We start from the raw sequence: 12,936 nt of genomic DNA, 5'->3' as shown, positions 1-12,936 counted from the left end.
AGTGATAGTTCCATATGGTATGCATTCACCTTTTGTAAAGCAGATGTTAAACTTGTGGTCAACTTGTAATAGAATTATCACTCAAGACTGGAGAGATTTGGTTACAGTAGTCTTGGAGGCTGGTCCTCAATTACAATGGAGTATCTAGTGAAAAGATGAAGCTAAGACCATTTAACAATGAAATACGGCTAGAGATATAGAAATCTCCCAAGACCAACTTCTTGGAGAGGGAGATTATGTTAATGTAGAAAAAGGCAATCTCTGTATGATGACCACACCTTGACTTTATGCCATGCACCAGCCTTGAATGGTTGGGACAGAATTGAAGAAGTAGAAAAGCAAATTGAGTCATTTACTAGAGTTACACAGGGCCCATGAGAAACCTTCACTGATTCTTACAAAGATTGACTTCAGCAGTAAATAGAATGATACCGAATTTAGAAGCTAGACAAATAATAATTGAATCTCTGACTTTTGAAAGTGCACAATTAGGCCTTTAAAGGCAAGATCAGCATCCTTGGAGGAATGGATCCAAAATACAATCAATATTGAATCTCATAACCATGATGATACTTAGATAGGAGACATGATTTCCAGAGGTTTGAAGAAAAATTGAAATGTCAATTGTTTCAACTGCAGTAAACAAGATCACCTAAAAAGGGACTGTAAATAGGTTGTTCCTACAGACAATATTTTTGCTAAGAATAATCCCAGAAGAATGCCCCTCCTTTCTGGATTATGCAGGAGGTGAGGCAAAGGGAGACATTGGACTAATGAATGTAGATCAACAAGGGACAAATAAGATAACCCTTTGCCATCAGAAAATTCCTTGGGTGACCTCTTGCAGGCCCCCATGTCAAATTCAGTTTAGTCATTTCCTGTCATCATGGAGGAAATGTCTTCCCAGATCAATTAAAAAACTAAAGCATATTATAAGAAACCATACTGCTGTGGATGATAGAACAGCTACAGAAGAGAAAAAAATTCAAGAGAAGTCATAAAGCAAATATTTTGGCAAACTTCTATAAATAAACAAAGACCAAAACAAAAATTACAAATAAATGACATTGTCATTGAAGGTCTTGTAGACACAGGTGCAGATGTAACAATAATTGCACCAGAATCTTGGCACCAAATTGGCCTCTTCAGGAGGAAAATGTTCAGTTTTCAGGGATTGGAATGTTATCTCAGGGTAAAACAGAGCATTTGATCGGTCAAATGTATACAGCCAGAAGGACAAAGAGAAAAATTAAAGCCATATGTGGCTAAAATTGCAATGAATTTATGGAGACATGATTTATTGCAGCAATGAAATACCCAGATCAACACTCCTCTGATCTCACAAACAAACTATAAACTAATATATGTTTCTGGGAAAAATATTAGATGGTATTATAAAGAACAATCACCAACCATTCAGGTTGTATAAAAGCAAGGCACAGTAGCTGCTGATCTTTCAAAGGCATCAACAGCCCTACCTCTAAAATGGTTAATAGACAAACATGTATGGGTTCAGTAATGGCCTTTAACATCAGAGCAATAAAAGGCTTTGGAACAGCTGGTACAGGAGCACTTAAATGCTCAGCATATTGAAGAATCAACCAGCTCTTGTAATTCTCCTGTATTTGTTATTTAAAAGAAATCTGGAAAATGGGAAATGATAACAGACCTAAGAGCTGTTAATAAGGTGATTTAGCCAATGGGCTCTCTACAATCTGGTTACCTAAAGGATGGCCTCTTATAGTTATCAATTTAAAAAGCTGTTTCTTCACTATACCTTTTCAAGAAAAAGACAGAGAAAAAATTGCCTTCATGGTGCCTACTTATAATAATTCTCAGCCTGTTAAGAGATATCAGTGGAAGGGATAACATTCCCATAGGGAATGTTAAATAGCCTCACCTTGTGCCAATATTTTGTATGACAGCCATTAGAAATGATCCATAAGTAATTTCCTCAATCTATAATTTACCATTACATGGAAGACATCTTACTGGCTGATTCAAATGTAGATACTTTAGAAAGAATGTTGGAATAAGTAAAGAAAATTTTGCCTCATTGGGGATTGCTCCTATAAAAATACAAAGAGGAGATTCTATTAGTTATTTAGGATATAAAATAGGTCTACAAAAAATTAGACCCCAAAAGGTGCAAATTAGAAGAAAATGATTGCGGATTCTTAATGACTTTCAAAGATTGCTAGGAGATATTTCCTATCTATTACCCACTATTGGAGTAGAAAATCAAGAACTGATTATTTTGTTCAAAACCTTAGATGGTTACAAGGACATAAATAGTCCAAAAGATTTATCAGCTGAATCTGAGAGAAAACTGGCTTTGGTGGAAAAGAAATTACAGGATGCACATGTGAATCATTTGGGACCAGAGCTTGATGGTATTCTGATTATTTTACCCTCTACACATTCTCCTACAGGAATATTTATGCAGAGAGAAGATGTTATCTTAGAATGGATTTTTAATACATTTACATACATTAATACATTTAATACATTAAAACAGAGTAAAAAAATTAAAAACTTGTGTGGAAAGGTCTCTGAGTTGATTCTAAAAGGAAAATTGAGATTTCATCAATTAGCAGGAATAGACCCAGCACAAATTGTAATATTTTTTACTGATGATGAAATTGACAAATTATGGAAAGAAAGTGAATCTTGGCAAAGAGCTTGCAGTAATTTTTTGGGAAAGGCTAACAACAAATATCCCCAAAGCAAGAGAATTCAATTTATAAAGATAACTAACTGGATCCTTCCTTATATTGTATGGGAAATGCCAATATTTGGAGCTCCTACATTTTATACTGATGCAAAAAAAATCAGGAAAGCAAGTTACAAATCAGAAAATTTAATTAAAGTGATCCAAAGCCCTTATGATTATGTCCTAAAGTCAGATTTATATGCTATTCTGATAGTATTAATGGATTTTTGGAACCTCTTAATATAGTTACTGACTCTCAGTATGCAGAAAAAGTTATTATACACATTGAAACTGCTCAATTGATTCCTGATGAGTCAGAATTAAATTTGTTATTTATTCAGTTACAAGAAATAATCAGGAATAGGAATCATCCCCTATATATAATACACATCTAATCCCATATGGGTCTGCCAGGTCCTCTAGCACAATGTAATTATGAAATTAATCAACTATTGATAGGAATTGTGCTGAATGCCTCAGAATTTCATAAAAAACATCATGTCAATTGTAAGGGTTTGAAAAAGGATTTTTCTATTACTTGGCAATAAGCCAAGGAAATTATAAGGAAATGTCCTACTTGTTCTTTATACAACCAAACTCCACTACCTGCAGGAAGTAGGCCAAAGGGTACTCAAAGGAATGAAATCTGGCAGATGGATGTGTTTCATTTTGTAGAATCTGGAAAATTAACATATGTACACTATACCATTGATACCCATTAAGGATTTCAACAGGCAACTGCTCTGAGTTCTGAAAAGGCTGATTCTATAATCACACATTTGCTAGAAGTTTTGGCCATCATAGGTATACCTGTACAAATTAAGGCTGACAGTGCTCCAGCATATGTCTTTAGTAAAATGAAACAGTTTTTTGCTTGTTACAATATAAAGCATATCACAGGTATACCACACAATCCTACAGGTCAAGCAGTCATACAAAGATCAAATCAAAGTTTAAAGGATATGCTAAATAAACAGAAAGGGGTAATGAAGACCCCTGAGAAATAGATTTTATAATGTTCTATTAACTTTGAATTTTCTCATTGTTAATGAGAAAGGAACAACAGCTGCAGAGAGACATTGCATAATAGAAAAAAACTACAGAATTAAATCATCCTATATACTTTAAGGATGTGCTGACCTCAGAATGGAAACCAGGATATGTGTTATGTTGGGGAAGAGGTTTTGCTTTTGTTTCCTCAGGAGAAGAAAAGCTATGGATACCATCAAAATTGATAAAGGTTTTATTTGAACAAGAGAAACCTCTTGATAAGAAAAGATGATAGTTCATCAACCAGCATGACCATTCATTTTAAACTATCTTATATGACTAATAAATGCTTTTCATTTGATCAGATATAACTTGCCATAAGGGAACCTTCCCAAAATCAGTGTTCAGAAAAAGAGTAAATTGGCCTACTGATATATCACATTTTCAACAGGATAAAATTTCATAAATCTTCCTAAATGTTTGCTTCTGCTGTCTTCTCCAGACACATAATGCAAATGGTCTTTTTGTAGTCTCAGTTCAATTGAAAATTAAAGCTGGCTTTGGAGTTGTAGTGTGGCTCTCTCCTTCTCTAAACCCAAGCATGCTATTAAAGTAAAATCCAAAATCTCTGACTCATGTCAGATGAGCAACCTGATATGGAACAGAAGAAAAACAAAAAATTAGGGACTATTTTATTGCCACTAATTTCATAATCCTTTGGTTTTAATCTTAACTCTTTGGCGCTTTTCTTAAAGTATAATAAATATTATCCCAAAACTTCTAAAATTAAAATCTATACATATATTTTAAACTTTTTGTCATGATATTAGTGGTCATATAAAGTACTAACTAAACTAAAAAAAGGCTTCATCTAGCTTCATGTACATGATTTCAGGTTTGAGTCTTTATCAGGTAACTAAGAATTAAGTTTTTGTACTCTGTATGTACATAATAAACATTGATCCTTTAACCTCTTTGAGATCTGCTACATATGACATTTAAAATGTTTAAGTTCTGCAATGAACCATGGCCATGCCTAACAGCAACCTTCAAAGTCTTCAAAAGGATGATGGGGTCCCACAAAGATGATTTCACCTGCACTACAATAACACCACTAAGCTGACAAACAACACCCAAAGATGTACTTTGAACTACAAACTGCTTAGGACAATTTCAAGGTGGCTAGCTGAGATGATCCAGCCTCACAGACTGCTCTAGCCAGGACTTGAGATAAGCCCTGCACTTTCCCCTTACACAGAAACTGGACAACAAATGATACAACTACCTCTCCCAGGACTTGACAATTAACCTGGATTTTTCTTTTCAGGACCCCCCCAAAGATGCCATTGCTCCCAGACAGCAGGAAGTAAACTTAACACAACGCCCACATTCCCAAGAGGTGGGTTGGGTGGTTTTTGGTTGTTCAATGGGCTATGGATATTTGTCATTGTTTAGGGGTGTTGGTTACAAGTTGGTATTGGTAATGGTCAGGAAAAAAAGCTGAAAATGGAGTTTAGATTCAGTGTTCTTGTTTTGGAAAAAATATAGGTATGATAGGATAAGGATAAATTATTGAATCTACTTTTAAACCAAAAAAGCAACTATTAGTTTTAAATACTTTACATTGATGTGGATCTTTGTATATTGATACAAATTTGAAATTATTTTTACTAGAATATACTATGCATACATTTCTAGTCTTGTTCAAGGTATTGTACCTATACATCTCACTTAACAATGTAATGCAAATTGCTAATCCCTGAAAATTATTCAAACTATTTAGGATGATAAAGAAATACAAGGTAGCAGTTAGTCACCTATTGCAATTAAATTTGTCATATTGGGTATGTTTTTAAGGTCAAACAGATATAGTTTAGGTAGACAGGTGGTCTTTAAACACTTCAGAGATCTACAGGATATGGCATTTAAGATGTTTTAATAACGTAGGTTCTTTTTTTTTTTTTTTTTATGACGAGACATGTTTGCCCCTGGCAGCACCAATCTACTTCAGAGAAGATGATGATGGGCAGCCAAGAAACTCCACATGGAGTTTACTTTTTTGTGCAGCAACAGTTAGCCACTGGGCAAGAAAGTGCCCTTGCCTTGACTGTTGACAGAATGCTGACCAAAATGGACAAGCAGGACACAAAACAAAGGATTGCTAAACTTTGCCAAGATAAGATAAAATAGCCCTTCAGAAAATCCTGCTTCACAGATAAGTCTGTTATATATGCTAGGCCTGTAGGCCAAAGATGGATACCCCAATGTTACAGAGGAATCTTGGGTGACTGTCCAGGCAGTAAGCTGTTTCTGTCATTTGTCATAATTTTTGGAGGTCGCTTGCTTGCACTTCCTGCTTGCTCAGGTAATATTATTTCCTTCTCAGGTCTCTGATGGAGTTGAAGACTTTATAGTTGTGGTTATAGTTTTCCTTGTTACCAGATTCAGAAAAGAAATTCACTAAAGAGGTGTAAAGTATATAAGGTTGAGAGTCATTAGAAGATAATTTTGGTAATGTAAGTTAGAAGAGAAAGTGAATTAGGTACAACCTTTTGGACTCACCAAGATAAGATAAATATGGAGTATTTTCTCTGACTTTGTCAAATATTAACAGACTGGACATTGTTAATGTAATTCTTGACTGTAAATATTGTATATAGTTATACTTACTGTATATAGTTTTTCTTATATTAGTTATAACCTTCTTTTTTAATTTTAGACAAAAAAGGGAAATGTGGTGATATTTTGTGTATGGTCTAACAAATAAGTTTGTCTGAAGGTCAGAGGGCAAAGCCAGTCACTAGTGAGCCATAGAGGCCAGGCAGTGATGGCACACACTTTTAATCCCAGCACTTGGTATCTCATGCCTTTGCTCCCTGTACTTGGGAGGCACGCATGCCTTTAATCCCAGCACTAGGGAGGTTGAGACAGAAAGTGATATGGCTGGGCGGTGAAGAAAAGGAATATAAGGTGGGAGGAGAAAGGATCTCAGTACTTCCAGCTGAGGAGTTGGTGAGGTGAGAGGTGGCTGTGACTTGTTCCTTTGTCGCTCTGATCTTTCAGCATTGACCCCAATATCTGGCTCTGAGTTTTTATTAAGACAATTGAGATTCATACTATACTGCATAAGCTATATTTTAACCTTAAGACAATTTTTTTCAGATCCTTATAGCTTATGTTTATATCTTTGGACCTTGTATAAGCTTTTCACCCTGTTTTAAAATCCAGTTGTTTACCATGAGACATAGGTAGTTAATTATTAAAGCACTTATTGTAAACCATATTACTTGGAATAAAAGAATGATAAAAAGTTTCTTTGAAACCTTTTTGGTATATTTATCTCTTTTTGGAATCTGGTAGCAAAGGAAACTGTTTTTAGATCTAGTAGTAGCTTTAGGGAAGTGAGGCCTGTGGCCTGATTTTTACATAAGAACAGAATTGAGAAGGCAGCTATGGTCTTTCAAAAGGAACTGGGTGCTTATTGCTCTTAAAGCTACAGTCAGTGAATATCCTCAGAGATCTGAGAAGGACAAATTATAACTGGAAATAAGATTTAAATGGTCTGTGTATCAATTAAAATGACAGAGACCCGTTACCTAGACTGTCACCCCAGGCTCTGGTGACCTCCATGGTTTCATTAGGGGTGATGGTTGTAGGTCTTTGGCTGCCACACAACACAACATTTAATATGTAGTTGTTGTACAGGGCAGCACAGGCCTTCAGTTGTTAGAACCAGGTCTGAGATTTTTTTCCGTAGAGGATTGACCTCATCTTAACCAGGTCAAGTATGCTGATTGATGCAAAAGTGTCCACAGTTTGAGCAAAGCTCTGGCAACAAGTGAGGCCTGGGGCAGTTTTGTCTATTGTTGGGAACGGAAACATTTTAAATGTCGTATTTTGTAGATCTCTGAAGCATATATTTTAATAGAAACTTTGTTTATTTTTAACTACTTGTTTTAGACTTAACTTTGAAAACTTACATAGAGGGTTAAGTAAGGCTTATTTTTATAATTAATTACATTAGCCTTTACTAAGACTATAAGCATGATTTTGAACATATTAAAGAATTTGATCATTTATTAGGTATTTTTAATCATCCTTAACAATTTACAATAAATTAATAGCTTTTGTAAGACTAAGACTTTATGTTCCATCTCTATTAGGGTTAGCCTTTAAAAATAATTATTTTGAATTGAAGCCCTTTTGTATCAGAATAAAACTTTTAATCATAGATGTAGTCCATACAGAGACTGGCAACTTTACTGATCCTTTATAGTGCAACTGTGAAGGAAAATGGGCTCAGCAAAGACATCAAAGTAGCCACCCCATGGGTGGAAAGGGGAAAAGTTCATTCCAAACTTACCAAGGCTGTCTCTCCAGAAAGCAAGAAGAAATGACCAGGAAAAGGTTTTTTAGGGTTAAGTGAGAATTGGAGAGTGCAGACAGCTCTTCTGGGGAAGTGAAGGAGTTCCAGGAAAGAGCTGGGAATAGTTACGAAGAAGCAGAGGATGCAAGTGTCATCCTAACAAGAATTTCAATATGGGACGTCTCCAAAGGAACTGGGCTCTCTCTCTGAGAGCCCAGTTAGAGAGAAATGTCCCAAATCACAGAGGAAAGGCATCCCTTTCCACATGGTGGAAGCCCAGTAGGTGGAGAGAAAGCTTCCTGGCATACCAGTATGATTTTCATAGCATAAGTAAACAAAGCAGGGAGCTCCCTAGTGAGGCCATCCAGTAGGAGGGGACAGAGCAGGAAGGGGAGGAAACCACGGTAAAAAGAAGTAAAACTGTCCCAAGTGCTGGGATTAAAGCAGGGTGGGGGGGCACCTTTCAGGATTTCCAGTTTAGTGTCAGGGGCCTGGCATTGCATTGTAGACACTGTCCACGAGGCTTCCTTTGTTAATTTCAGCCAAGCGCCATCCCAAGCCGGTTTCCCACACCCATCAACATAACTTTCCTAAGTTAACCCTTTCTTTTCTTTCCCCAGTGAATCACCCTGCTAGTGGGCCTGAGGCACAGCACAGCGGCAGCCAATCCCAGTGCCCCCTTTCTATGTTTTCCAGGGGCTCCTGTGGGGTGACTTATAGTCAGGTATTACAGGGAGTGCCAGTCAGGATTAGGACACTTTGGTGCCCCTTTTTTAGATACTAAGTAAGATAACAACAAGGGTGTTCCCTCCATAGGAAACCAAGGACAAACTTCCTAAATATACTGTAAAAACTCTGACTCGTCTAGTAGAAACTTTTAAACCCGTTGCTTTAACCATATGCTTAATAACAGCTGTACGAAGAGCAGGTTCCTTTGAACCACACTGTCCCATTTCTGTTGGACTAGGGCACTCACTTCTTTGACTACCTGTCCCTCCCTAAACCAAGGGCTCTCCTGGAGGGTCTGCAGCACCCTCAGACAGGATCTTATCTACCCTTCAGTCCCGATACATACCGACTTGAGGTTCCTGTTCGTGGCACCGCTCTGCCAGGGTCCAGCCTTGGCTTGGCTTCGGGTCCTGAGATGGGGAAGGGACATCAGCCCCAAGGAAAACTGTCCATCAAGTGGGTTGCACTCCAGTGTCTCCGAATAGCTCAGGCTGTCTTCATTTATACCTAAACAGAGTTTTTCTTACCAGGGTTACATGAACAGCTTTATTATTAGCTTCTGTTTGTGACTTTAAGAAATGCATTACAATTTAAGGAATACATTGTCATCATTATGAAAGTCCCCATTGTTCCCCTTTATGCTTCCTCAAATACACTTTCCCACCTCCTGCATAACCTTATTCTAGACATAGAGCTCAGCATTTTTTGCGGGTTTAACTAAACATCCAGCCAGACACATCCTGCCCTCACAGAACTTATGTCAGCTGGCGGTTACTCATGGTTACCAAGCTAAAGAGTAATAGACACAGGCGAAATGCTCTAAGGACAACAGTATTCAAACCTAGACAATTCTTTCATGTCTGCAAGATATATTTTTACACGGTTCCCTTTTCTACAGGAGGGTCTCATGTCTCAATCTCTCTGTAAATGGCAGACCTTGATAAAGCACTCTTTTCCCATCTCACTGTACCATACTTCTTCCACCAATATAAGTTTCCATGTATGGTACAGATGGATCTATCCATCCCACATTTTGCACTGTATTTTTTTCTCTTGGAGCATACCAGATCCTACAAATGATTCTATGCTCGGTGTCCAGGGAACTTACTCTCAACAGTTGGCACCATGTGTATTCCTGAGGCTTTCTTCCTAGTCTGTGAATACATGCCCTGCTCTCCTGTCCTAAACTGTGAAACATGGTTAATGTTCCACCTGTTATTTTTCATATGTACCTAACTATCTCCATTGAGTCAGAAAAAGTCCCGGGGTTGGGAGTTGTAGTTAGTAATTCAGGATAAGAGATTTAAGAAGCATTAACACCTGCTGATTCCTAGGGGAAAATATTTGAAAAGGAACAGAATTTCCAGAGAAAATTACAACTGTTGCATGTGTGACTGACAAAGTATAATGAGAGAGAAAAGAACCTGCAAGCTGCACAAATTCTGAAGATTCCTTCACTGTCCCATGGACTATCGGCCCTTGCCAAGTGAGAGTCATTTCTACAGGTGCCTGAGTAAAACCGTTGGACAGGTAGTCGTATACTGATCTGAGACTAGGCTGTATAGCTGCTGACAGCCACTCTCCTGGTTTTCTCCCTCCCAATAAATCTCTTGTGTGAGGTTTGCTGTACAGTGTGACTTTGTGGTTTCCCTTGGCTCCAACTGCCAGGATACCTTTGCATCTGAGCTGTAATGCTTACTTACACCTCCTATAATACAAATGGCAAATGGGTTAAGAAAGAAATCAGGGAAAAAACACCCTTCACAATAGCCATAAATAACATAAAATATCTTGGGGTGACTCTAACCAAACAAGTGAAAGACCTGTAAAGATAAAAAATTGTCTTCGAAAAAAGAAATCAGTGAAGATCTCAGAAGGTGTACTGACCTCCTATGCTCATCGACAGGTAGGATTGACATGTTAAAAATGGCCATCCTACCAAAGGGAATGTACAGAGTCAATGAAATCCCCATCAAAATCCCAGCCCAATTCTTTACAGACTAAAGAGTAATACTCAACTTCATAGGGAAAAACAAAACCCAGGATAGGTAAAACAATCCTACACAAGAAAAGAACTTTTGGGGGTATCACCATACCTGATTTTAAGATGGACTACAGAGGAATAATAATAAAAAGATGGATGATATTGGCATAAAAACAGACATATTGATCAATGTAACTGAATCAAAGACCTAGAGGTTAATCCACACACCTACAGACATCTGATTTTTTGATAAAGAAGTCAGAAATATACAATGTAAAAAAGCATCTTCAACAAATGGTGCTGGTCTAACCAGATGTCTGTATGTAGGTGAATGCAAATAGATCCATATCTATCACCCTGCACAAAACTCAAGTCCAAGTGGATAAAAGACCTCAACATAAAACCAGATACACTAAACTTGATAGAAGAGAAAGCTGGGGATTAGCCTTGAATGCATTGGCACAGGAGACAATTTCCTGAACAGAACATCAATAGCACAGGGACCTCATGAAACTGAAAAACTTCTGTAAGGCAAAGGACACAGTCAATAAGACAAAAATGTCAGCTTACAGAATGGGAAAAGATTTTCACCAACTTCAAATCTGACAGAGGTCTAAAATCCAAAATATATAAAGAACTCAAGAAATTAGACATCAACAAACTAAATAATTAAAAATGGGTTACAGATTTGAACAGAGATTCTCAACAGAGGAAATCAATATGGCTGACAAATACTTAAAGAAATGTTTAACATCCTTGGCCCATCAGGGAAATGCTAATCAAAATGATTTTGAGATTCCATCTTACATCTGTCAGAATGGCTAAGGTCAAAAACACAAGTGACAGTTCATGCAGGAGAGGATGTGGAGCAAGGGGAACACTCTTCCATTGCTGGTGGAATACAAACTTGTCCAGCCACTTTGGAAATCAATATGGGTTTTCTCAGAAAATTGGAAATCAATCTACCTCAAGACCCAGGTATACCACTCCAGGGCATATATCCAAAGGATGTTTCATTCTCCCAGAAGGACATTTGCTCAACTATGTTCATAGCAGCTTTATGCATAATAGCTAGAAACTAGAAACAACTTAATGCCCCTCAACCAAAGAATAGATAAAGAAAATGTGGAACATTTAACAATGAAGTCTTACTCAGCTGTAAAAAAATGAAAAGAATGAGATCATGAAATTTGCAGGCAAATGGATGGAACTTGAAAAACATCATCTTGACCTATAAAGACAAATATGATATGTACCCACTTATGAGTGGATATTAGCTGTAAAGTAAAAGATAATCATGCTGCAGTCCATAGACCCAGAGAGGCAAAGTAATAAGGAGAGCTTAAGAGCAGATGCAAGGATCTCCCTGAGAAGTGAAATAGAATAGATTTTTGTGGGTGGACTCAAGGTGGGTACGAATGGGAAAAGAAGGGATCAAGTGGGCAGGGAGGAAGGGAGAAATGACTGGAATTGAGGCCATTTCAGGGCTGAGGTGGAAACCTAGTACAATGGAATCTATGAGAGTAACCCTAATACAGACTCCTAGTGGGAGACATGGAGACTGAACATCTTCTATGGCCAGGCAAGGCCCCAGGTGGGGGGATTGGGACACCAACCCAGGAACAAAACCTTTGACCTACAGTTTGTCCTGCCTGCAGAATGCTCTGGGACCAGAGCCTAGCAGAATCCTCATCAAAGAGACCAGAAAGACTTCATCCAGCAACTGATGGGAGCAGATGCAAGAGTCCTGCAGCCAAATATTAGGCAGAGCTCGAGGAGTTGTGAGGAGGGGGTGGGGGAAGGATCTGAGGAACCAGAGGCACTGTGGACATCATGAGAACATGGCCCACAGATTCAACTGATCTCATGGGGGTTCGCAGAGATCAGGGAGCCTATAGGGGTCTGATCTAGGTCCTCTGCATATATGTTATGGCTGAGTAGCTTGGTGTTCTTGTGGGTAACAGTGGGAGCATGGACAGTCTCTGACTCTTTTACCTGATTATGGGACCCTTTTCCTCCTACTGGGTTTCCTCGTGCAGCCTTGATATGATGGTCTTATTGTAGCATGCAATGCCATGTTTGGTTGAAAAGAGGCCTGCTCTCTTCTAAGAGGAGATGGAGTGGGTATGAATATGGAGGAAAGAGGAGGTGGGG

At 38.0% G+C, this 12,936-nt stretch overlaps 1 protein-coding gene and 1 long non-coding RNA gene across 5 annotated transcripts in view; one reads left to right on the top strand and one right to left on the bottom strand.

Annotated features, from left to right (window-relative positions):
• Positions 1-9,391, bottom strand: part of LOC143273978 (fatty acid-binding protein, intestinal-like) — a 41,046-nt gene extending 31,655 nt beyond the window's left edge. For 2 of the 3 annotated variants that reach the window (XM_076574905.1, XM_076574908.1), the window contains exon 1: positions 9,145-9,391. The gene's annotated coding sequence lies outside the window, so the exon portion shown is untranslated. The remainder of the gene's footprint in view (positions 1-9,144) is intronic. The other variant, XM_076574903.1, reaches the window with a different exon arrangement.
• Positions 1-12,936, top strand: part of LOC121830324 (uncharacterized) — a 42,548-nt gene that overhangs the window by 10,724 nt on the left and 18,888 nt on the right. The window lies entirely within an intron of this gene.

The sequence above is a fragment of the Peromyscus maniculatus genome, chromosome 6, assembly GCF_049852395.1.
Source record: "Peromyscus maniculatus bairdii isolate BWxNUB_F1_BW_parent chromosome 6, HU_Pman_BW_mat_3.1, whole genome shotgun sequence".
NCBI lineage: Eukaryota > Metazoa > Chordata > Mammalia > Rodentia > Cricetidae > Peromyscus > Peromyscus maniculatus.
This window is presented reverse-complemented; position numbering and strand designations above follow the sequence as displayed.